At 46.8% G+C, this 25,364-nt stretch overlaps 1 protein-coding gene across 1 annotated transcript in view; it reads left to right on the plus strand.

The window, feature by feature from the left end:
- Positions 1–22,507: 22,507 nt before the first annotated feature.
- Positions 22,508–25,364, plus strand: part of LOC144798760 (polyamine-transporting ATPase 13A3-like) — a 376,171-nt gene continuing 373,314 nt past the window's right edge. The window contains exon 1 of the mRNA XM_078669780.1: positions 22,508–22,696. The gene's annotated coding sequence lies outside the window, so the exon portion shown is untranslated. The remainder of the gene's footprint in view (positions 22,697–25,364) is intronic.

A 25,364-nucleotide genomic window follows, 5' to 3' on the forward strand; every position in this document is an offset into this window, starting at 1 on the left:
TCCTCAGTTTCACACGAGGTCTGAGGTAGAGGACAAAGTTGTAACCTGAAAAGGCGCGAAGGGACAGTGGTCCTCAGCATCACACGAGGTCTGAGGTAGAGGACAAAGTTTGTAACCTGAAAAGGCATCAAGGGACAGTGCTCCTCAGCTTCACACGAGGTCTGAGGTAGAGGACAAAGATTGTAACCTGAAAAGGCATCAAGGGACAGTGGTCCTCAGCATCACACGAGGTCTGAGGTAGAGGACAAAGTTTGTAACCTGAAAAGGCATCAAGGGACAGTGGTCCTCAGCATCACACGAGGTCTGAGGTAGAGGACAAAGTTTGTAACCTGAAAAGGCATCAAGGGACAGTGCTCCTCAGCTTCACACGAGGTCTGAGGTAGAGGACAAAGATTGTAACCTGAAAAGGCATCAAGGGACAGTGGTCTTCAGCATCACACGAGGTCCGAGGTAGAGGACAAAGTTTGTAACCTGAAAAGGCATCAAGGGACAGTGGTCTTCAGCATCACACGAGGTCCGAGGTAGAGGACAAAGATTGTAACCTGAAAAGGCATCAAGTGACAGTGCTCCTCAGCTTCACATGAAATCTGTCCAAGCAGTCAAGGATCATTTGCTGAAACAGCATCAACAGACAGTGGTTCTCAGCATCACATGAATTCTGTCCTAGCAACCAAAGATCATTAGCTGAAACTGCATCATCGGACAGAGCACCTCAACATCATGTGAATTCTGTCTTAGCAGTCAAGGATCATAAGCTGAAACTGTAGCAATGGACAGTGCTTCTCAGGATCACATGAATTCTGTCCTAGCATTCAAAGATCATAAGCGGAAACTGCAACAACAGATAGTGATGCTCAATATCACCTGAATTCTCTCCTAGCAATCTCGAATTATTAGCTGAAACAGCAGTAACGGACAGTGCTCCTCAGCAGCACATGAATTTCTCTCCTAGCAAGTCAAGGATCATTAGATGAAACTGCATCAATGGATAGTGGTCCTCAGCATCATATGAATTCTTCCCTAGCAGTCAAGGATCATAAGCTGGAACTGCATCAAAAGACAGTTGTCCTCAGCATTACATGAAATATGTCCTAGCAGTCAAGGACCATTTGCTGAACCTCATTGGACAGTGGTCCTCAGCTCACATGAATTCTGTGCTAGCCGTCAAGGATCACAAGATGAAACTGCATCAACGGACAGTGGTCCACAGCATCACATGAATTCTGTCCTAGCATTCAAAGATCATAAGCTGAAACTGCAACAACAGATAGTGATGCTCAATATCACCTGAATTCTCTCCTAGCAATCTCGAATTATTAGCTGAAACAGCAGTAACGGACAGTGCTCCTCAGCAGCACATGAATTTCTCTCCTAGCAAGTCAAGGATCATTAGATGAAACTGCATCAATGGATAGTGGTCCTCAGCATCACATGAATTCCTTCCTAGCAGTCAAGGATCATAAGCTGGAACTGCATCAAAAGACAGTGGTCCTCAGCATTACATGAAATATGTCCTAGCAGTCAAGGACCATTTGCTGAACCTCATTGGACAGTGGTCCACAGCATCACATGAATTCTGTCCTAGCAGTCAAGGATCATTAACTGAAACTGTGGCAATGGGCAGTGCTCCTCAGCAAAACATGAATCTTTTGCTAGCAGTCAAGGATCTTAAGTTGAAACTGCATCAATGGATGGTTGTTCTCATTATCACATGAATTCTCTCCTAGCAGTCAATGTTTATAACTGTGAAAGATAAAAAAAATGGTGCAGTGACTCCTTTGGAACTGTCGATCTCTGCAGGGGTTTGCTGTACAGCGGTCCCAGGACCCTTCGGGGGTCTTCAAGTCTTGGTGTGAGCCCTGCTGATTGGACTTCGTTTCCTACAGAACCCAAATGACAGGGCTCCCGTCGACCAGCCTGTGACATCAAACACCAACAGCTTCCTTTTGAGCCATAAGGTTGTTTTTACTGTGGAAGAACACGCACAACAGCGTTGCATGTCAGATGATCAGGTAGGCAGTGGGTAATACACTGAGCCCCATTTAGAGATTGTATGTTGTTTCCCTGATATCTGAAGAATACAAAGAGGGATCGCTTAGAGGAGGTCAAATGTGCATTCAAGAAGATAGGTGCCTGAGGAGAACTGTCCAGTCTGTGAACGATCACTAGCGTCTCAAGGACAGAAGAGGAGCCGCGGGTGGTTGAATTAGGAGGAACAATGAGTGTTTGCCTTAAGATAGAGTTTTACTATGTGCTGAGCTCTAGATGACGTCTGAGTAAATGCATATTCTGATTTGTGTTGCGCAACAGTGTCTTTCCAGTGTATTTTTGTGAGTATGTTCTTTGTGATTCTCAGAGTATTCTTTTTGAATTTTCAATTTGTACTGTTACATGTGTAGCATATTAGATCCCCCCCTAGAGGTTAGTATACGTTATAAATAAAATTTTAAAAATGCCCAGTAAACAATTTTTGAGTACAGCCAAAGGGAGTAGAGCCACCTTAGATGCAACTCAAAGTGCTCCCCTGCGGTACAGCAGCCTAGTATGTGGTATGTAAAAGGGGATACGCTGCTGCTGTCCATCTGCACCAGTGGACTCAATATACCACAAAGAATCCTGATTTGCAATGGCCAGAGAATTGTACATTTGATAGAGATAAATTGCTTTATTTAGAAGAATGTTTGAGGGAAAGATAGAAGAAAGGGAAGAAAGTATGTTTATTGCAATGGAATGCGTTTCACGCATGGCGATCATATGCAGGTCAGAGGGGCCTAAAACAATAAAAGAGAAAGCTATAAGGTTTGATAGAAATAATGTACAAGAAGGATGTACAGCCAAATGCAGGGAAGAAGAAATGGACATAGACAAATGTTTCACAGTTCACAAATCTATACCAGATATTTACCCCATCTTACCCAATGCTCACCAGCCCAGGAGGACACAGATGACCCTGTCATAGAAGCATTATTGACGACCCCACCACCATACAGTCCGCAAACACCGCAAGTGCATTCATCATTACACACGCCACAAGATTACGAAAAGACAACACCTATACGACAAAAGGATGCATTCTCTACACCTGGTTCTCAAAGATAAAGAGATATGCGATCAGGATTTACACAATCACAGGAAGACCAAAATGAGGTAGAGAGGTGGATAGGAGAGATTATGAAAAAGGGATCCTCTTGGTGGCCAAATACAAAGTGTAGATTCCCAACACTCTTTTTATGAATTGTGTGTATTTTAGATATCCCTGATGAAGGAAACAATTTCCGAAATGCATTGGATATTTAATATCGTGACCTGTGGAAGTGCTACTCTTCTGTGCCATGAAAACTCCCCTGCAAGGGAAGATGAATGTATAAAATGAAGTGCTAGACTTTCTTCGTCTGATGCCCCTACATCTTCTAATATTCTTTGTAATGTGTTATTGAGTTCACTGGACAAACTTTCTGCTTGTGGATATCCTTCTTAAGCAGGCCAAATCTTCCCCCAATTTTTAAACCTATGAATTTATTTTTTTATCTAAATCTTCCAAAGCATAAAGTTGAAATGTGGATGTGACGACTATCATTGTTATCATCTCATGCTTCACCCAATTAACTAGGCATAAACCACTATGTACTTCATGTAAACTTTGTATGAACTCTGCCTCCTATATTCTCTATTCTCTATCATATATCAATGAGCGTCATACCCATATACCCAACATTTTATTCTGAAGTCAACATGATATGTCAGTGGCGAGATCATGCATGTTTCAACAACCTACATCATGGTGGAATGTTTTACTGCATCATTACAACTATATAGGACTGCACCCATCACCCCGTTTTCCTTAAATACCTTTCTGTTACAAACTCAAATTCCCAAGCCCCTGGAAAAAATGTGCTTACCGTGACTGATTTAACCATGCTGCCTCTTGCTTTCTTAAAGCCTAGTTCGACTTTTTACAGAATTGACTGGCATATTACAAACTCCTCATTCCGCCTTGATTTACTCTCTACCTTAACTAATAGCACCATCGGCAATAGCTACTTTCTTTTACTCAGAGCGTGCTCAATGTTTTAGACAACTCCTCTCCAAGGGCTAGATGTAGGTAAATCTTTTTTACCGATTCTAAAATCCCTAATGTTACCGTTTCGGTATTTTAGAATCGGTAAATTAGATGTAGGTAATAATTCGGTATTTTTTACCGAATCGGTAAGTTTCGGTATTTACCGATTCGGTATTTGCCATTGATTCCTATGGGCCTGGAGGCCCATAGGAAGGAATGTCAATTACCGAATCGGTAATTACCGATTCGGTAAATACCGAATAATTCAAGGGTGGCAAGGTGTCACTTTGACACCCTGTTGCACCCCTGATTAGTGCTTGTGTGCCACTTAGGGTATGTATGTGTGCCACATGGCACAGGTGTACATGCACAGATTTGCATATACACAGGTATTCGTTATTTACCACCAACTAATAGTTGGTGGTAAATAACGAATCCTTAAAGCCCTGTTGCACTGTTTACAGTACCACCTACATCTCAAAATACAGATTCGGTAATTTTACCGAATCGGTAAATTTACCGTATTTTCCGGCGTATAAGACGACTTTTTAACCCCTTAAAATGTTCTGGAAAGTCGGGGGTCGTCTTATACCCCGGGTACAAAATTTAAAGGTATGTTTTCAGGCGTTTTTTTACATAGCGCGGACTTTACCCGAAGGTGTCAGAGCGCTTTACAGTAGGAACAGTATTGATACAAGAGGGACAATTACAAATGAACAAATTACAAAAGCAAACGTTAAGTTACATGGATCAAAAGTGACAATAGTGAGCAACCAAAATACATGAGGTAGCAATCAGTACATTCCTGGAGAAAAAAGTGATATGTGTGCAGGTTACAAAAGCGTACAAAGTACGAGCCAACTATGCAGGACTGCGTTGGACTGCGCTGGAAGTGGGGGTAGTCTTATACGGCGAGTATAGCACAAAACCTACATTTTATCAAGCAAAGTAGGGGGTCGTCTTATACGCCGGGTCGTCTTATACGCCAGAAAATACGGTACTGATTCGGTAAAATGACCGATTCGGTAAAATTACCGAATCTTTATTTTGAGATGCCCTACATCTCAGTATCCAAATACCGGTCGGTAACGGCCGAAAACCGGTATTTTCGGCCGTTACCGACCGGTATTTAGATACCTACATCTGGCCCCAAATGATTTTTAGAGTGTTATTAATGAAGTAATGGGGCCAGGTGTTTTGTTCTGGCCAGGATGAATGTAGATGTTACAAATTAATAAGTTTGAATCACAGGTTTTGTGATTTGATCTTGAACCACTGTGCGATGATAGTTTAATGCATTGAACCCATGCTAGGCCAAGATCTACATGCTCTTGTTGCCACCGAAGGTGGGTTGCTATGTAAGCTGAGAGACCTTCTGCTGCTCTACCCTCTTCTGATTTTTCACTGCTTCCAATTGATACTCCTTGAACCCTGTAATTGGTTTTGGATTTTCAACCCAGGTTTCTTGCAGTAGGACGGTGTCGAAGTTTTGGAGGGGGAAAGCGATGAAATCTGTCTTCCCGCCTTGCTTCTAAGTCTGTTCACGTTACAGGAGCACATTTTTAAAAGGGGGTTAGGGAATGATACTGCAGAATTTAAATGTAACTATGTGACTACCATTAATGGGCGAGGGCCTGTGGGTTTTGCAGGGAGACTTGTCTTATATAGCTCAGTGCTTCAGGGGCCACTGTTGCTTCTGCCCCTGTCAGTTCTGGGTTGGGTTTAAACTCAACGCCTTCTATATCGTGTGTGCTTAGGTGGTTCAGGGTTTCTATTTTTTTTTTTGCATATTTTATATAGCACAAACTCGACCCGAAGGTATTGGAGCGCTTTACATGAGCACCGTATTTACATTACACATTCAGGCAAGGGGAGATTAAGTGATTTGCCCAGAATCACAGGATGTGGACGCGACCTTGAGGCTCGAACCCTGGTTTCCGGCACCAGCATCGGGCGTGTATGCCGAGGGACCACATCCCCTCCCTATTGTGTTGACTAATTTCAGAATAGCACTTCTATTCAGTATGTCATGCCTTCCTCTGGACCTATAGCAAGGGATCATTACTAATCTCAATGGGGAAACTCCCTCGTTAGCTTTTAGAGGGCGAGCTGTCCCTGTGCTACGCTTGCCCAAATTTGTGCCTCAGAGTAATACTGGGGCTGGGTTTGACCGGTAATGGTGATTTCAGGAGAAGTGAGCGCCCGTTGGCTGTTCCGGCCCTCAACTCATGTTTGTACCTCTGGCCTTTGCTGAGGACAGTCGTGCTCGCTCAGGCTTATAACTAGGGCTGTACCTGTTGATACCATCGGGGTGATGTGTTGGCTGGTCTTGGTTCTGGGTGGGTTTTGTAATCATCGTAAGTCAGCCATTGGCTGAGCCAAGCCTCAGTCCAGTTTTGTGCCTCTTTTGTTGTGGAGGTTTTTGGTTGCTCTTGCTTATATTCGGTGCTGAGAGTGTTGGGTGCGCCAGGACAGACGTGGTAACTTCTTTGATTCCGCAGTTTTTCAAGAGGTGATGATTTATGGCCATACTCCGAGGTCGTGGTTCGCATGGTGGTTGATTATTTGGGAAGACTATTGTATATGGGTGCTCTGCCAATATAAGAGGTTGCTGCAGAGGAAATGCCATTTGGAATGTCATTTTGGGCCTACCAGAATTTTTGATTATGTTTCCGCCTGATTAGTTGGTGGACACTATGTTTCTTTGAAATATTGGAAAACGGCTGGCCCCGGAAGTTCAGGTCCGTCTACTGTGGTACAAATTGAATCTTGGGCCGTTTGAAGATGTAATTGTGATGGCTGTCTTTGTGGTCTATTGTTTCTTGCTTTTCTAAGGCCTTTGAGTTCTCTTAGGTAGGGACAGTCGTTGCTGCATGGCATGGCAAAAATCATCAGGGGAGGGAGAGGGTCTTCCACTTTTCAATTCATTGGTTGTTGTTACCAGTTGTGCATTTTACTTCGACTGGTTGGGATTACCCGGGTGGTCAAGGGACCACTCTCAAGAACTGGAATCTTCTGAAAGAAAGGTAATGCTGGGCTGTCCAGACTCACCGTATGAGATATTTAAATTGACTGTTTTGAGGAATTAGCTTCCATTAACATTTCTGACAGGATATTTGGCATTGACATTAAGTGGTCCAAAGCAGAGGAACACTGGCAAGAATGGTAATCTGTGGTGGAGTCTTTTTGCACTCGCTTGATTAAGCTGTTTAATTCCTGCAATGTCTGAGATGTGAGTGCCCGGGGCGTTATGTTTGAATGAGGCTTGTCTTCGTCGTCTTTCTCCTCGAAAGGGCTGAGTAACAGGTCATGCCACTGTACTGAAGTCTCCAATGATCTTTCTAGCTATGCGATGTCATGGGCTCCGAGTGGGGAATTGAAGAGATTGAGAAGAGGGGAGTGAAGGACAGGCAGTCTACTCCCAGTAATAGTTGTAGATGGTGGACTGTTGGGTTGGTGCCTGGCATGTTGATCGGTTTCTGTTGAATTAACTTGCGCGATGACTTATCTGCCTGTTGGATATTTTTTGTAGAATTGCCTATCGAGGTTGGTGACGAGATTAATTGGCAGGGTCTGGATGAAGCAAGGTCTTGGCTCCTGGGGGATTTTTAAAAATCTGTGATTTTTAGGATCCTGAGTAAATTTTTGGCTGTGGGTGGAGCCGGAGGAGGTGGTTTGGGTGTTTAAGGTGTTTTGGTTGTGTCGGCGATAACAGAGCGGTTCCCATTGGCTGCTTCTGATGGCTGCGTAGATTTGGTTTTTGGGGCGCGTTTCTTTGCTGGTTTGAGTGTCTCTCGGACCCTGCCCAATCTCATGATTGCTCGGTGGCAGTTTGGATTTTGGCACCCTGGTCTACGCTGGGCAATCCCACTCAGGCGAGTGGGATTGGTCAGCAAAGGCCGCAGGGCAATTGCCAATGATGTTTGATCACCCCGACGTGCCCAGGAGCCCTGTCTATTTCAACTATGCGCCAATAAGCAGGGGGCGCCCTGGCACCTGGTAACCCACACAACGGTACAAACAGCATGTCAGTGTCCATTTTGCCTGCTGGAGTGGGGAGGGCGCTCGTTGCTAACAGAGCGCTATCCTTAGAGACTTTTGGGCAGTTGCCGGTCTGGTATGATGTCCCAACTAGGGAGGGGGCACTGGAGGTTAGGGTCTGTGAGTGGGCACTCGCCGGACAACCCAAAAGCCACACCCAGACCTCCCTGGACCGCTTCTGTCGGGGCCCGGGTTCACACTAGGCAGGTGGTATCTACTACAGTTGCGCTTGTGCCCTTTCCCTTACCTCCAAGCACTGCCACTTTCTTTTCTTGTCCTGTTGTCTTCTTGCCCTCCTCATTGGTGGCCCGCAGAACTTGGTGGACCCCCCTGTTGATGCAGGGGTGGATGGGTGAGGAACACAAGGCCAATGGGGAAAAGTGGGAAAGCAGTGGCAGTGCCATGGGCTGGACCAGACCTGATCTCAATAATATCAGCCTCCAGCACTGCCGTTAGCACTGTGGCCTCCCCCGCACTCGCTGCAGTGCCTGGGTCCTGATCGGGTCTCACCTGCGGTTGTCCAGTGCAAGTATTCAGGCGGGTTGTCGGAGGCCTAGGGAGCGATGTTCCGCACCGCAGCCCCGTAACCCGCAACCAGCTCTGAGCTTCATTCCTCCGTCCTGCGTTATCGTCAAGTGTCTCCCGTAGGCAATGCAGCAGAGATCAATTAGATAAGTATGACTGATTTGGGTAACAATAAACATCAGTTATTCAGCGCCAAGATACCCTTGGGTGAACATGCACTTTACAAATACACATTATTTCTTGGAATGGCCAGTTACTGTTATAGATACATACGAGACTTTGGTACGGTCAGTACACCGTTATGAGAACTAACAAAAAATAATGTATCTTTTCATTGGTCACGTGAATGCGAGAAGAGCTTCCAAAAAATCAAGCAAGCTATGTAGAGTGCTACTTAAATGGTCTACTTTGATCATAACTTCATACAAAGGTTGTAGTTGATGCTAGCCCTTTTAGGTTAGGCGCAGTCCTTGCACAGCGAGGACAGCCAAATGCCCAGAGACATATTGTGAAATATGCCAATAAAAGCCTGTCACAAAAGAAATGTGCTTACTTCCAAACCTGAGAAAGAAAGTTTGGCAGTGGTTTGGGCTTGTGAATATTTCTATGTATTCTTGTCCAGAAAGCCTTTCACAGTAGTGACTGATAATCAAGGACTGTTGACAATATTTGACAATCCCAAAGCCAAAATGCCTCTTCAAATTAAACGTTGGGGTTTGAGATTATAAGAATACGACTACACAATTCCTCATCATCCAGGGAAAGATCAGAATCCTGCTAATTCTTTTTCAAGAGTGCCATTACACAGCCCTTGTAACCCTTCTAATCTAAAGTACATCTTAAAGCCTGTAACACTACAAGCAGGTCCTCGTCCTTCGGCAGAAAGCTGTGAACAATTTGTCAACCACTTTCTTGGAAAAGTATAGAATATCTGCGATGCTCTATCAGGTTAGGCATGTTACAAGACCAACATAGATGAAAGTCCCATGACAAGCAATACAACAGCCAAACTGTCCTTATTTCCTCAACAGGACAAAGAGGAAGTCGCTGTTCTAGCAAAGTCAATCGAATCAGGTTCGCCACTGGATCCTGTTCCAATAGACATTCTACCGAAAGGGGGAGAAGCGATGCTCTCTGCATTGACTGATATATTCAACCTGTCCTTGACCAATGGCTTTGTTCCGGAGGAATGGAAACATGCCATTGTCCGCCCCTTACTTAAAAGACACAAAATATAACTACAGGCCTATATCATAACTTCCTATAATCAGTAACTCCTTAATAAAAAATAATAAACAATCACCTAGCAAAATATTTGGAAGCTAACAGCAGCCTTCATCCAACTTAAACAGGCTTCCGTGCAGACTGTAGAACAGAAACAGTGCTTTTAAGGGCCATGGAAGATTTTAAAATGGTCCAGGATCAGGGTGGCTCAGCTGCACTAAACGTCCTTGATCTAAGTGCAGCATTCGATATGTTATCGTATCCCATCTTACTCCATAGGCTGGAAGAAATAGGCATCAAGGGCAATGCCTTAACATAGTCTCATTTTCAGAGAAGATAAGCTTTCAAGTTGGGGAGGGGCCTTTTATTTTAGCGAGTCATCAGCTGAAGTGTAGGGTACCTCAAGGTTCTTCCCTGAGCCCCACACTTTTTAATGTATGTGTTCTCCCTTTATCTGATATCATTGCATATGCATCATTACCACAGGCATAACTATGCCTCTACTCTTCCCAACCGCTAACTCCCTCCCTCTTCTACCTCAGAACCAAGAGTTCACATATTCTACTGTATATTGTTTTGTTTACATAATTTATATTGTTACTTTGCATTTTTATTTACGATTATGTAACCTGATTAATTGATGCTATTTTGCTGATGTATCCCATTTTATTCTGTTTACTCTCTTATTGTTACTAGGCATTCTTATTTACTCTTTATGTTCCTCATGTTATTCGGTTGTGCTTATGAAAAGCGCACTGACATCTTAGGATTATGTTCGCGCTATATAAAAATCATCAAGTAAATAAATAAAATAAAGTAAATACATTTGCTTGTTTGAAGGTATCATATGCAGACGATACCCAGCTGATTGTCTCCATATCATTGAGACATAACAGCTGTTTAGAGAAAGTTTCTGAATGGATGGCAGCCAGCTGCTTAAAACTGAACAGGGAGAAAACAGAGACTATGGTGGTCAGCAACCCCACACTCTGGGAGCAGATTAGCTGGCCCTCCTTCTTAGGAGATCGTACTTCTCCCATGCTGGAAGGGATCACTTTAGACAAGTAGCTCTCCATGCATCCTAAATTTAAAAGGTGTCAGGTAGCTGCTTTGGCCTCCTGAGAGCCTCAAGGAAGACATTGAAATAGCTTTAGATGGTGTCAGGAAGAATGGTGATCCAAGGCCTAATCCTTTTCCACCTCGACTACGGCAACTCACTACATCTGGGCAATCCTCGATCAGTCACCAAAAAACTCTTAGTCATCTAGCGGCCCGAATACTGCTAGGCATTCCCAAAATGAAGTCAGAGGATAAAGCACCTAAAACCTTGCGCTGGCTGCCCATAAGTTGCAGAGTAAAATGCAAGGCACTCTGTAAAACACACTGGGTTAAATACAAAGGTGACCCACACGTTCTCCATCAGCTGATCACCCCATACTTGAGAGTCTACGACAAGTGATCAACGTCGCCTATGAGGCACACTGAGGAATAGTTGCCACCAAGAGAGTTCTCCGTGACAAAGTCTGGTTTCTTTTATTTATTTATAGTATTTTGCAAAGAGAAAAAAAAGACAGAACAATCATACAGAAATGAATCAAGAAAGTGAAGCAGTCACAGTGTAGAAACGCACAGAGCAAGTGGTCTAACAAATAGCAGGATAAAGATCCATAGGGTGGTACATTAAAGGGAGCAATATGTCCTTCGTACAAATCCGTATACAACCATGTCTTGGGTATCATAGCTTCAAGTTGACAGGTTATCTGACAGAAACAGTACAGAGACAATACTCCTGAAATAGCTTACAATCGTGTTTTGCATCATTGGAACCTGGAATAGAAGCCGAGGAGGAAAGCCAACAATTCCATAGCTTCGCAAGCAGCATCGCCCCCCCCCCCCCCCCCAAGTCAGGAAAGAGTGGGAATCCGGATACTTTTTACAGGCCAGGTAACTCTGATATAGGCTCAAGACATTTTTGGGACGACTCTGGGGGGGGAAGCAGATCACTATATAGTTCAGATTGCGTGTTGCAGTGTAACATATCTTTTGACCATTGTATCATAGTAGGATGTGGCCCTCTAGCCCAACGCATGGAAACTCCACGTTTTGCTATCAGCAGTCCCATATCTACTAGGCGTTGTATCTCTTTCGGTACCCGCTTAGAATAACCTAGCAGGGCATGCAAGGGGTCCGGTGCCAGAGACTCTCCTGTGATGTCAACCAATTTTTGAAATATTGCTATCCAGTATTTGGCTATGTCAGGACACAGCCAGGCCAGATGCATGAATCCTGCTGGTTCCACACCACATCTCGCTGGTGCAATCGAAGTGGAGTGTAATATACTCTATTCATAAATTTAAAAAAGAATGAGTCTGTGTCAGCCATTTAAGGAAACATGTTGCGTGGCTTCACAATAGCGCCATATATCATAATCTTCATCTAATATAGCCCCAGATCAGTTTGCCACTCCAGCCTGGCTTTGATGAAATAATTATTCTGGTAGTCTTGCGCCATGCTGTAAATATTGGAGATCAACTTATGGGGGGCTATACACGTAGCATTAGGGAGAATGGAGCAACTTCCAGCGGTTCCAACATTTCTTCTCCAAGCATGTTGAGGAGTGCATGCCTAACCATATAAAAGTGGAACATCGTCAGTGGAGTGACACATTGCCTTTCTGAGATAATCTCTTCCCACCCTCGTCCCTTTCCCTCTTCAAACAAGTCTCCTATTTTAGAGATATCAAGGCGCGCCAGGGCTTGCAGAACCTGATCAAGGCAGCCACAAACACCACACGACAGGTGTGAGTGGAGAGTATATGATGGAGGCCGCCTGTCGTTTCATTAAATTCTGCCACACGTGTGGTGGCATTTATAGAATCAAGAGTGCCTGCACGTCTGGCTGGTGCCCGGAACAGGGGCGCAGCCAGGGGAGAGGGCGCAGCCGCAACCTTTTCTATATGCAAATGCGGGGGAAGGGATTGTTGATGAAGCCAATGAAAGGCATGTGAAAACTGCCCCACACGATAGTAAAGCTCCAGATCTGGAGCACCGAGTCCTCCCATTGAATATGGGAGTGTAAGAATATCCCACTTGACACATGGCTGTTTACAAGCCCAGGCCAATCGAACCAGTAAAGACTTGGTACATTTAAAATAGTGGGCTGGAAGAACAATGGGTATATTTAAAAACAAGACCTGGAATCTAGGTAATACTGCCATTTTCATTAAGGAGATGCGACCAAGGAGAGGCAATAACAGCCTCATCCATCTGGTAACATCATCTTCTAACTTAGCAACCGCCCTGCCATAGTTGTCATTAAATACCATTTTGGAGTTTGTGTGTACATGAATACCCAATAATGCACAGAGTCAGTGGACCAGTTATGGGGAAATTCCAGTTCAATCGACTCCCTGGCAGTGGTGAGAAGGAAAATGATGGATTTAGTCCAGTTAATTTTAAGGCGGGTGAACTCCCCATATTGTACCACTTCCCTTAAGACTGGAGATAGGTTGGACTCTGGGTCTCTTATGTATAAGAGGGTGTCATCAGCATAGGTGGAAGTTATTAAGTTACATCCAGGGAATCGTATCCCTCTATGGCTGTGGTACTCTCTGAGTGCGTATGCGAGGGGCTCAGCAACAATAGCATAGGGGAGCGGCGATAGCGGGCACCCTTGACGAGTACCTCTGTAGATTTTAACGGGAGAGGTTACCAGATTGCCCACTCTGATCCTGGCTGTTGGGGAATTATATAAGACAGATACCAACTGGGAGAAGAGGTCGCCAACCCCCATTCGCCTCAGAGCTGTCATCATGAATTTCCATTCGACGGAATCGGAGGCCTTCTCAGCGTCTAGAAATATCGCTACAGCCTTAATCTCAGGTTTAGTATGTTAAATTGCACCAAATACTGTACCAGGTAATGTGGTAGGGTACGCCCAGGGACAAACCCTGCCTACTCGGGCTTGACCAGAGTCGGTATCAATGGGGCCAATCGATTGGCTAAGACTTTGGTGAATGATTTGGTGTTGACTTTCAGTAGCGACAACGGTCTATGATGAACATTCATCAGGGGGATTGCCCGGCTTCAAGATAGTAACCAGCAAGGCCTCTCCCATAGACGGGGGCATCACTCCGCTCACACCCATCTCCTCAAACAGGGTAATCAACTGGGGGATCAGGAGCTCCTTGTAGAAAGCAACCGTTAAGCCGTCCTGTCCCGGGGCACTCCTGCTTCGCATACATTTTAGTGCTTCTTGGACCTCCCAAGCCTCCAGTGGCCTCATAAAATAGTCTCTATGTTCATCAGCTAACCAAGGAAGTTTAATATGCTCCAGATAATACAGGACCGCAGCATCCTCTCCTGCCAATCTGGTTTGATATAGATCTTAATAGTAATTGCTAAATCTTTCTGCGATAGCATCGGGATCTTGAAGCAACTCGCAGTTGCTGCACGGAGTTCTGAAATTCCAGCAGCCTCCTGTTTGCCTCTCAATACAGCCGCTAATGTAGCACCCGGGCGCTCTCCTTCCCTGTATGTTTTTTAGGTCTCGGATAGTAACGCGCTGAAAGCAAATTCTCGCCAGAGAACTATTGTCGGCGTCTCAGCAGTCTGAGAACACCGAAGTGAGACAAGACCTGGCCGCGCGCAGCGTTTCCCCATAGGATAACGTTGTGCGCGCGGCCAGGTCTTGTCTCCACAGATTTCCAGGGCTGACCGGATCGCGTTGCGCACCTCTCTGGAATGGATGGGGAGTCTGCAGCAAGGCGCGCGGCGCTGATAAACAGGCAGGCACTGAGCTGCAATCACTTGTTTGAGCACGTTACTGGTATTGCACGTACAATAACAAAAATATGCTGCATTTTAAAGTAGTGCGCTTGAAAAACGCTTTAATGCCATCAGGTCCGGTTCGCGCAATGTAAATGCGAGCACTTTTAAATTTAAAAACGTCATATCCCGCCTCGGTGTAAATAAACCTACCTCAACAGGAGGCGCACGTTTACAAAGTGTGTATATACGGCGGGACCGCAGTGATCTGGTTGCGGTGCTGTGTGCGAAGCTCTGCTGCTAACCAACCTCGCATCCCGAGTGTAAACCGGGCTGGCCCCGGGCCGAATCATGGTCTGCGGGTCCTGGGTCGCTTCTGTAAGGCCTCCTTTCACTGCTCGCCTTCAGCCCGAGGTGCAGGAGGACGGCGAGCCGCGCCCGCCAAACACCGCTCCGCAGGCTCCAGACAGGACACCTTCCTCGGAGGGAGACCAGCTCGAATATGTATATATTAAACTCATTCCATCATCCTGGATATTTTTGTCATATTTAAACTTTGTCGGTAAAGGAGATGTGTGCTAGTAAGAGGATTCTGCCTGTGAAGTATTCAACATCGTTAAGGCACCAACAGGAGTTTTGATGACGCTGGTTGGGGGTTTAAATCATAAAGTAGAAAGTCTTACTATGTGTTGCGGGCTAAAGCCTGCCAATGATCCATCTATTCATTCACCCTGGCAGGGGGAATGAGAGAAATCTCGGGCCGCGCTAAGATGGAACGGCCAGCGCGCCACCTACAAATACGGCAACATAACGATGACACATGGACGGAGAGGTAAACAAAGCAGCATTATAAAATGAAACTGCATGCAAGCCCAGATGTGGGCGGGGGTAGAGCACCCGCAGCTCTGCTAGGCCATGACTGTCTCGGTGAAGGGTGACGGTCGGGTCCGTGCGTTGAGCAATGAGTTCCCAGGAAGCGTGTGTGCTCTGAGTTCTCACTTTGGCTGGCCAGTAGAGACACAGACACGCAAATACACCAGGGCACATATAAGCATGAACACACATGCACACATCGAAACACAAGCACATAAAAGCACAGACACGCAAAGACACCAGGGCACATATAAGCATGAACACACATGCACACATCGAAACACAAGCACATAAAAGCACAGAGACGCAAATACACCAGGGCACATATAAGCATGAAGACACATGCACACATCGAAACACAAGCACATAAAAGCACAGACACGCAAATACACCAGGGCACATATAAGCACGCACACATCGAAGCACAAGCACATACATGCACACAAATATACCAGGGCACATATAAGCACGCACATCGAAACACACGCACATAAAAGCACAGACATGCAAATACACCAGGGCACATATAAGACCGCACACACATGCAAGCACCTACACAATAACACATTTCTATATTGCCATGCAAGTACACAAGCAAACACAAATATAAGCCCACAGATGCATACACACATATATAGGCACTCACGCAGGCGACACAATTGCACATGGTTCCATTCGGCTACATAAAAACGCACACTCAATGCCACACAGAAACATGTTAAAGTTTGTTCAGATATGCCACGTGGATCCATGCACACACGAGGCATACACGGTCTCAAGCCAACACACACATCCAAACGTGCAGACATGGATCCGTGCACAATGTGTCACACACACACACATGCACGGGCAAACATGGCCACCTGTTCACACATTCATCACTGCTCTTGTGCTGCATGGAATATTACAGTTGGTGTTGCAATATTTAGCAATGCCAATAGCTCAAGCTTAATTAACCCGAGACCTATTGCATTGCAAATGCTTGTGCTATAATGTACTTCCCTAAGAACTTGACCTCCCTATCAGCAGCATTGTGATACTCCTCCATAGTTATCTTTAGCTCCTCTGTAACCTGCTCGGTCCCCACCTCCAGAGCCTCCCGCTCCAGTAGGGCCAGTTTATTTTCAAGTTCTTCCAATTGCCCTCTATTTGAATGGAGCACCCCGAATGTTTGGTCATGGATATCCCTCTAATGTAGGTTTTGAAGGCCTCCCATAGTAAACTGAGGCACAGATCCCGTATTTGTATCAAAGGTCTCAATGGCTTCTGACATTTCAGTCTTAAATACGTTATCTAAAAGAGCATAGGGCGGGAATCTCTAAGTGAAAGGGGCCGGGCGCTTCAGGGGACTCTCGAGGTCTAATTGTAAAGGTCAGTGGTGTGAATATGAGTGTGGATGCACCTCGCAGTGACAGATCGCAGGGGCAATGGAGATAGACATGAACCAATAATCAATCCTGGCATGCAGGCTGTGTGGAGCAGAATAGTGCATAAATCCCCCCACCTCCCGAGATCCTGAGCGCCAGACATCTATCATGTTCAGCTTTACAAGTGCATCCACTATAACCTAAGCTGCTATTGACTGTCGCCGCGCCGCCCCCAGAGCGGTCTAGGGCCGGGTCAAGGACACAGTTAAAATCACCGCCCCATACCAGTGGGAGCAGTGCCAAACAAAAGCTGCAGGTACTCAAGAAGATCTCTGTGGAATTGCAGGTGATCAAAATTCGGGCCATAGACATTAATGATGAACTCCATTCCTTTCCCTTTACATTTGGAAATAGTATATCTGCCCTCTCTGTCTGCCTCAGTAGCCTCGAGTGAGGCACTACATCTAGGGTTAATCCATGTGAGCACCCTTCGAGCACGAGTAGAGAAACTTGCAGCATGAAATGTTCCGTGCAATCTTCTACGAGTTAGCATCAGGGCTCATCGAGTCTCATTGTCACTTTGTTCCGCTCCTCTGCCTTAGAGTTTTCCTTCAGGGCTTTCTGTAGGGATTTCGGGTCCAGAAAAATCTTAGATTTGCCATTCATATTGACCCTAAACCTGGCCGGGTATAACATGGCATAGTCCATGTTTTGCTCCTGTAGGCGTCGCTTCAGTGGAGCAAACTGACGTCTGGCCTCCTTCACTTTCATGGTGAAGCCCGGGTACAAAGATATCGCGGAGCCCTCGTATTGGAGATCCCCTTTTTCTCCAGCTTGCTTCAAGGCCACGTCCCTATCTCGGTAATTTAAAAGTTTTGCGATCACTGGACGCGGCGGTGCCTCCGGTATAGGTCTAGGGCCAAGCATGCGATGAGCCCGTTCTACTATAAATATCTCCGAGGTTTCTCTGCCCAGTAGTGTGACGAGGAGTTTCTCTATGAACACTTCCATGTTGCCCATTGTGGATTCCGTCAGGCCCCTGATGCGTATATTACTCCTCCTGGACCTAGCCTCAAAATCTTCTGCCTTATCCTGCAACACAGTAAGTTTTCGCCAGCTGTTTTTGGACAATGTCAGCTTCTGAATAGTGCCTCTTCCACCCTTCGACACACGTCTCTCGGTCATATCGATTTGTTCTGCATGCTTATCAAGGCGCTCCAACATTCTATCCATTTGATATGCTAAAATGTCTATTTTTCCATTGATAGTTGATAAGCTTTTCTGCATTGCTGCCAGGATCTGTCTAATATCGCCAGTCGCCTCTTCGGACATGTTCGTCTGCTCCTCGGAAGGCCGAGATCCCTCGGTCTCTCTATACCTCGATTTTCGCAGCTCGAACTGCAGTTTAGGTTGAGATTTGTCGACCTTTCCCATGGTAATACGAAGGTGGGGGGATGTGGGTCTCACTCACCTTCACTTCACTAGTGGAGAAGTGTGGCTCAATGGTTAGAGCGGTAGACCCTGATGCAGAGGTCTGGCCGGGGACCAGGGTTCAATTCTTGCCTTGGCTGGTCTCGGCGGATCTTGGGCTCATAATTTCTCGGACCTGATTTCTCGCCTCGGTGCCTACTCTAAGCATGGGTCCCACGCTGCAACTCTGGGCAATAGCTTGCTTAGTCTCCACAACGGCCCCCTACAGCGCTAGGGATGCCTGGTTGCACCCTGGGGATGCCCAGGAGTGGACATTTCACGGGGAAAAACTAGGAAGGGTGCCCTAGCGGTATGAGTACAGCGCCAGGACACTCAGGAGTATCAGTGCGCTTTACAAGTACGGCTACATTTACATTTACATTACTTTCCGATTGCTCCAAGAGTCGCTCGTAGGGTCAGGGGTACAATCAAACTCTGCACAGTGACAGCTCAAGCCCAGCACCAGCACGTTGGACCCAGACAAGCAGGTCGCACCAGACTCTCAGTGGTAGGTTCTGCTCAGCAGGTATCAGAATAGTAGGGCGTCTTCGGGTCACAGGCAGGAAGTCCCACTGTCGCAGTCCGCAACAGTATTCAACTGGGCTCTGATATTGTGGGACACATTCAATGCAAGTTTATCTGTGAGAGCCTCTCCTTGGCATATATAGGGCCCGCAGATCTTCCACCCTTGGTAGGTTGTGGCAAGCAGACGGTTACCCTCCGTAAGCAGCAGCTATCCTCCACTAATGGGCCTGTTTAGCATGCAGCTTCATAAGCTCAGCCGCAGGGCGGACATACTCCGGGATGTTCCAGTCACTAAGCCCAATCAGCCACACCGAGCAGTGGCCGCAAGCAGGAGTAGTGCAGGTGTATTATCAGTCATTAGCTAGGCGTGCTCCTACCAGGCACCTCTGTATTGTGTGCCACCTCTGGACTTGGGGCTACGGTAGGGCGGCTCAATTTCGTGCTCCGTGTTGACAGCACTGCCTTCAGTCTATGGGTCACACATGTGTAGGGGTCCCTTGATGCTGTAATAGGCCCTCCGGAGGTCCGCTTTCTCTCAGCGTCACTGCCGCCTCGGGCCAGGCCGCGTCTCTCCGATGCAGCGGGTTCGGCGCGCATCCTCTGGGTCCGAGTGCATCCCGCTGGCCTGTTTCTATGTCAAGGGGCGATCGTCACCTCTGGTGTCAGACACAGACAGCTACTGCAAGTCGGTGCACGAGCCTAGGAAGCAACCGCGTCAGCTTCGGTCCCTACTGCACCCAATCTGTGGTCACCAGTACACCAAACTGTCGCACGGCACTAGCCCTGCTCATACCTCAGGTCCGGACGCATGTAGGGTACATGGATAATTGGCGGATTGGTGCGATGGCTCGCAGAGCTCGTTCAGAGCGCGGCTATCTTGAGCTCCGGCAAGCTCCACCGCCAACCAAGTCTGGTTTCATTATGTCGTCGAAAGGGTCAGAAAAAAAATGAAAGACTTGTCATATATGCAACTGTCTTTTGTCTCAAATTATTCAGCACCCTTTGAACATGTCAAAGGGTCAGAAAAAATGAAAGACTTTTAATATATGCAACTGTCTTTCATCTCAAGTTATTCAGCACCCTTTGAATATGGCAGATTTGCCACATTATGCTTGGCAGAAAATCTGACAATGGCCTACCTTTTAATGGTCGAGAATTCAAAGACTTTTTAAATCACTTCAATATAAAGCCTCAAAAAAGAACTCCTCTTTAGGCCCCATGCCAATGAACTAGTAGAATGGTTCATGAGTACTCTTAAGAAAGCTGTTCAGCGTGCTGCATTGGAGAAGCTCAACCTCAAAGCTGTTTGGAACACCACTCTTCGAGCTTACCATTTGACCCCTCCCTCAACAACAGAGGAAAGCCCTGCAACTCTAATGTTTAACAACCAACCTGCCCCAATGGACCAACCTCAGATCCAAAAATGGGGAGACATTGATACTACAGACTATGATCCCAAAGAGAAGATGAAAATATATGCTGTCAGAAGAGGTAATGTAAATGATGTCACATTTAGAAGAGGAGATTTAGTACTTGTCTGACAATACAGAAAAAGAAAGCCTGATGCTCCTTTTGAGGCTGAGCCCTTTTCTATCTCTAACACCAAAGGACACATGGTGACTGCCCAGTGTCTTGGGAGTCGCTTACAAGAGATTCCTCTCATTTTCAACATGCAGCCCATCACTCACTAAACATTGATGTCAAAAGACAGGTCTGTTGATGACTTTGTGTGTGCTGATGATTCCACCTCGCCTGTGCAGATCACACTCTGACTGTCAGATCCTGGCTTCCAGTAACCCGATGAGGATGTGTGATTCAGATACCACAACGCTTAAATGAAGAAGAATAATTGCCTGTATATCTATCTATTAATTCAGGTATTTATTTGTATATTTATTTAGAAAAAGTTGGAACTTTTTATCCACATCCATGCTCAGGACAGCTCCCAGCCATCATGAGTCACAGTAGAAGTGTGCTCATGACTGCCAGGAGCCGCCAAACGTTGCCGCTTCGCCCACGCGCGGTTAATTCCCCGCCTGTGCAGGAGAACTAATCAGTGGACGGAGTTCAGACGGCTCCCAGCCGTCATGTGCACACGCCTACTGTGACTCATGGCGGCCGGGAGACGTCCTGGGTACCCGAGCGCCATGCCCAGCCCAGCTCCGCACCACGGCGGAATTTGCCGCGCGGCGAAGGGGTTATTTAACAAAGCAGGAGGTGTAGTGTTTTGTAAATAAAAGAACTCTGGAACACTTTTTGTTCCCACTGTACACACCTCTTTATTCCGCTGTGTGTAAGTCAGAGCTCGACATTCTAAACTTGCCTTTAAGCATTGGAGGGATGACTTAAAGGCAAGTTTAGAATGTCGAGCTCTGACTTACACACAGCGGAATAAAGAGGTGTAAAATGACTCTGTGTGGCAATGTTATTAGCGAGTAGCTTGGCTGGCAGGACTCTCCAGATGGCAAATTCTCCAACTGAAAAGCTCATCAACTGTTCTGAGTCAAGGGCATTCTGGGTCTGACCATAGGCAAGGGGTGCATGTCCCTTTACTGTCTTGTTGGATGCAGACATGACCATCCAGTAAGTTCATACCAAGCCTTAAAACAAAAAAGTAGTTCTAGATTCCACTTCTGTTTTAACACATACATGCCAACATTTTAGAAGAGGTAAGAGGAAGATTAAACCCTGTTAACTTCTATTGACGAAGAGGCAATGTCTGGTTAGATACACCTAAAATAAAGCTCTTTTTGGCTTCAGAAATCGGAAGTCTCCCGCCTGAGTGGGGTCTTTTGGCACATACGTTACACCTCAATGGACCACAAGCATTCCTGCTCGGTGGAAGCGAGCTGCACACAGCCCTTCCTTCTCCTTTGAAGCGCTGGGCCCTGGCACCTCACGCCACCAGGCCGCTGTTGACAGGGCTGCAGGATGTGGCGTCACCTGCTGCCTCGTGGAGACGTTTGCCAGCGAGCCAGACCACGGGCCCCAGCAGCCGCCCTCGAGATCCGGATGAATGAGAAGTATAGCAGCCGTCCTCCAGGATGAGGCCCCTCCAGAGCACGGCCTCCCCTGCCGCACCTGAAGCAGGCTGGCTCCAAATGGCTGCCAGGTGCCCCAACACCTCAAGATGGCGGACCGTGGACGGGCACGGCGGCCCGGCGGCTCTCGCGCGTGCCCCATAAAAGGCCGTTGGCGATGCTACGCTGCGATTGGTCCGCTGACAATGACGTCATGTACACCCCTCCGCATTCTTTCATAAACCATAGGACGAGAAGAACCGCAGACGGGAGAGACTACACTACCCAGCATGCCTTCGGGCAGATGGGTACACCTGTTGTGGCACACACCCATCTCAGTTCACATAACACATTAAAGCAAATACATCTTGCCTGGCCATCCCCGTGGCTACCCCCTGCAACAGACATCGCACGCGCAGCGGGATTGTGACGGGCTGTTAAACTCCAATAGCCGGATCCAGCGTGAAACGGACATCAAATCCCGACATGCAGCGGGTCTGACGTCATCTCAGGATGCTGAGGGACACCGGCTGCGGGTAGAGGTTTCAGAGGAGACTACCAAACCCAGTTTGCCCTGCGGGGTATTTCGTGCCACTTCCGGTTGAGAGGAGGCGGGAGCGTCGGGCTGCGCGCAGCGGCGGAGCGGAGCCCTGCAGCTGTCAGTCAGCCCCGGACAGTCCGCGCGCCGCGCCGCTCGCACCGCTGGCTGCAGGCGCTCGCGAGCATCAGGAGGCCCCCCCCCCCCCCGGCACGCGGACAGAGCAGCCCCCCCGGCACGCGGACAGGCGGAGCCCACAGGGAGATGTGATGTGGATCCAAGACTGGGTGAGACACGGGGGGAGGGGGGCAGTGTTGACGGGTGATGTCACGGGGGGTGGGGGGTATGGGGGTTATTCCGAGGGGCCGGTGTGACACTTGATGGCCGTTAGTGGGGGTGAGGGGGGGTGTCATGGAGCAGAGAGGATACATGCCAGAGGTGGGTGGGTGGCAGGGAGGTGTATCTATGGCAGGTGGGCGGGGATGGAAGGTTGGGGGGAAGCTGGGATAGGGATGTTCGAGGTAGGGATGCACGAATAGGATTTTATTATATATATATATTTTTATATTTGCAGAAAGTTGGGACTCCCCCTTTGCAAGAATATATTGAACATATGTGATAGGATTTTATTATATATATATATATGTATTTATATTTGCAAAAAGTTGCCCCAACCCTTTGAAAGAATATATCGAACATATATGTGATAGGATTTTATTTTATATATCATTTTGTTATATTTGCAAAAAGTTGGGACCCCCCCCCCCCCCCTTGCAAGAATATATTGAACATATCATGTGTAGGCCCAGTATCCTGTATGAGCAGGATGTAGTTGTTGGGTGTGATGTTTAATCAGACAGGCATAAGAACTCTCACTCCAACTGTACCCTTTTGTTTTAATGCAAATATGTAGTATCCGGGTGCCCCATACTGTGTGTCTGGAATCCTGAGAGAATGAGTGAATGATGAGTGAATAAGTGACTGAATGATGAGTGAGTGACTGAATGAATGATGAGTGAGTGACTGAATGAATGATGAATGAGTGACTGAATGAATGAGTGAGTGAGTGACTGAATGATGAGTGACTGAATGATGAGTGACTGAATGATGAGTGACTGAATGATGAGTGACTGAATGATGAGTGAATGAATGGAGAGTGACTGAATGAATGGAGAGTGACTGAATGAATGGAGAGTGACTGAATGAATGGAGAGTGACTGAATGAATGGAGAGTGACTGAATGAATGGAGAGTGACTGAATGAATGGAGAGTGACTGAATGATGAGTGACTGAATGATGAGTGACTGAATGATGAGTGACTGAATGATGAGTGACTGAATGATGAGTGACTGAATGATGAGTGAATGAATGACGAGTGAGTGAGTAAGTGAATGAGGAGTGAGTGAGTGAATGAGGAGTGAATGTAGCGGTGTGGAGTGGGAGCTAGGTCATAGAGACAGCTGGAGGGGACTGAAACCCTCACAGAACTTTCCTGCTGTTGCTGTGACAGAAGTACCTACCCACAATGTAGGGGGGGGGGCGTGTGGAGTGGGAACTAGGACACGGAGACAGCTGGAGGGGGACTGAAGACAGGACTTACCTGCTGTTGCTGTGACACAAGAACCTACCCACTTACATAGCCGCTCCAGGCTCTTGTATCAAGACCATGCCCTTTAACTCCAACATTTTGCTAAGGGTCTGCATGAGAATGCAGCGGTTCCATGGGGGCCGGTGGGTTCTCCGTCGCGCAAGCGAGGCGGCCTGTCATAAGCAGGAAGAGAGCCTTGGACCATGTGGAACTAGTTTTGGGCCAGCCTCCCTCACAACCACAGGCAACTGGGGTCACCTCAGGCTGCTGGGCAGGAGGAGCCCAGTGAGGGGGGAGAGGGGGCTGAGGGGAGTTTCAATCCTATGTGATGAGTTCCTGTTAAGGAGACCGTTTTATAAGGGCGGTGCTGTAGGAACAGCGGAAAGAGGCAGCGATTACTCTTTACTGTAAGCATAGCTCTGGACTGACTCATGAAGCTCCAGCCCATAATAGATTAAACAGTGACTTGAGTAGAATCGTTGGTGACTGTGCAATATGATTCGTCACTTAAGGTGACTGTGGCAAAGGATACTCCATGCCTTTGGAGGGTTCTGTGTCCTGTTGGTGTTAAAGGTTGCACATTACTTATTTAGATTTTAAGGATCACTTGTGCTGGGTCCATGTGTCTCGCAAGCAGGTGACTGATCTGTCAGAAGCACAAGCTCTGCCTGCATTGCTGGAGGGACTTGTGCCATGTGAGGAGCTAGAATCCTATTGAGCACGTGAGGCCTGAGTGAGTTTGCATATGGTCTCCAGTGCTGGCTAAAGGTTTTCCACATATTTTATGGTGCCCGATGCAGAGTGGCCAGAGGAGATGACGCAGCTCCTGCTAGCGCTACAGTCCACGCGGAGGGCAGAGGTAGAGTGACAATATGCAGTGCCAGGTAAATGGGACTTTCCTGTCTGGTGCCAGTCAGTTGGTGCTGGAAGAAGAGAGTGTGGTGTGTGTGGGGCATAGCAACGCAGCGTGCATGTGAGAGAACCGCACTATAGTCTTGGATCCCAGATCTAGGTTCCAGCCTGGAGGCGCTGGTTATGTAAACTTGAACATCATGAAGGAGATTAGAAGGCAGGTGTATGATTAGACAGGTCTGCAGAAATTGAAGAAAGATCCCCCCAGGACATCCTGGTTAATTTAGAACGAACAAAACTTACCTACAAAATATTGACGATTGACATGACACTGTGTTCGAGAAAATAATGTGTCCTGAAGCAGTGGAAACAAATTTGCTGGCATTTGTTCCAATGCAATGTTACAATATGACATTCATTTAATTAGTTTGCGGTGTTACTTGGCATTCTCGAAGGTCATATTATTCTATGTGCTATTGTTTTATAAACGTGGCTTGTTTCCTAACAATGCAGTT

The sequence above is a fragment of the Lissotriton helveticus genome, chromosome 12 (assembly GCF_964261635.1).
Source record: "Lissotriton helveticus chromosome 12, aLisHel1.1, whole genome shotgun sequence".
NCBI classification, from domain to species: Eukaryota; Metazoa; Chordata; class Amphibia; order Caudata; family Salamandridae; genus Lissotriton; species Lissotriton helveticus.